Source organism: Halyomorpha halys, unplaced genomic scaffold (assembly GCF_000696795.3).
Source record: "Halyomorpha halys isolate HHAL.00 unplaced genomic scaffold, Hhal_1.1 Scaffold213.1, whole genome shotgun sequence".
Lineage (NCBI taxonomy): Eukaryota > Metazoa > Arthropoda > Insecta > Hemiptera > Pentatomidae > Halyomorpha > Halyomorpha halys.
The window spans coordinates 1,070,425-1,072,194 of record NW_027116617.1 but is presented as its reverse complement, the minus strand read 5'-3'; positions in this window follow the sequence as shown (position 1 = coordinate 1,072,194).

Sequence of the window (1,770 nt, the reverse complement as noted above, 5' to 3'; positions counted from 1 at the left end):
TTAATCAATGAATTATTTTTTAATGAGGCTCACTTAATTAATGTTATAATTTAAAAACATTATGAAAAATCCGATGAATAAGATTTAATTTATTTTTTTCTCAAAAAAAATAAATACCTCCACAACAATTGCTTCCTTGATTTGGAAGGAAGGCTTAAAACCAATAAAAAATAAATAAATTGTTTTCAATGTGTGATTATCAAAAGCTTATACAAATTAAAAATTTTATTAATCAAATTTAGAATTACTGGACCTTTTTTCTTATAAATGAATAGCTGATCAGTGTTAAAATATTTCTTTGAGAAATTGAATATCATTCCATAATATTTATTTATTATTTCAAGTAACTATCAATTAAAAAGTATTGATATATCAATCCAATCCATTGCCTATTTTTAATAGGAAAAGGTCTGTGTAGATTATCGGTGGTATACATCTGCTTTCGCACAGTTCAGCATTCCATCTAAGGTTGGCGGGTAAGTAACAATGATTCGGCGGTGGTAATGAGAATTTGATGTTTGACTTACCCTAGTTAGACAGGCGGATATACGAAAACAATACCACACTTCCAGTGTGGTAATGAATTTCATAAATTTGCTCATCTGAAGGAGTAGGGTAATCCGACAAAAAAAAAGAAAAGTTTTTTCCGAGCTTAGGCAGTTTTTCTCGCACACGGTTATCACTTTGGTTGCATGAAATTCTCTTCTGGACATTCTCAAATAGAAAATATCAATTGACAAGCGATAATAAGAAATTTTCCCAAAACAAACTTTCGAATAAATTATTGATTTACCAGCTGCATGAAAAAAAATATATGAGATCTGAAAACCTTTAACACGACCGTTTTACATTTTTTTTCTTTCGGATTTGATGGGCTTCAGCAATAGGAATTTAAAGTTATGAAATTGCATGTACATATAACTTTTGTTTCTGTATTTTTTAGGAGCTATACCCTAAGAGGATTTTCAAGGACATATAGGATAATAATTTGGGAAAGATTCATCAAAATCGGTAGAGTAGTTTTTGAGATACAGTTTATATAAAATCACATTTTTTGGCAATTCGCGTAGGATGATCAATTTGTTTCACAGGCGGGCTCCCACCCAACTAAACAAAAATCCAACAAAATAGGTCTACCCGTTCACAAAATTAATCTAGGAACCGACAGGGAAGTCGACAGGCTCTGAAACACAGGACTTTAAAATTGAAATAGGCCCCTACTGGATGAAGTCATCACCACCATGATGATCCTTGATCTCACTCTACGATCATCTATCCATTCATTAAACACCAGATTCCAACCAATCGATTTATATATGCCCTCCCATAGAACAGTCTCCTTTAGCAAATCCTTCGTCATACGAGCAACCTCCTTCTTTAATTCTCTTCCTTTAAACAACACCTACTACATAACCAAACCTCCGCATCATTGTGAGCTATGTATATATGCATTATTGATTAATTTTATAAATTATCATGTAACCTAAGGTTTTCATGTTACTTCAACTCCAAAGCTTTTAAATCTCTGCCAGACAATTACCCTTCACTTGTGAACAATGTACTTATTCTTAGGGGATATTTGACCGAGAATAAAATTATTTTTTCATTTCATTTCACCATAGTAACTATTTCCAAAAAATTAGAAAAATTTATCCTTACTGCATTATATTTTTCTGAATAGAACCAGGTGAATCGCAACCTACATCCCATTATCCTCAACTTCAATCCCAACATTCTCATCCCTCTGTTCCTCAAACCTCATCCACTTCC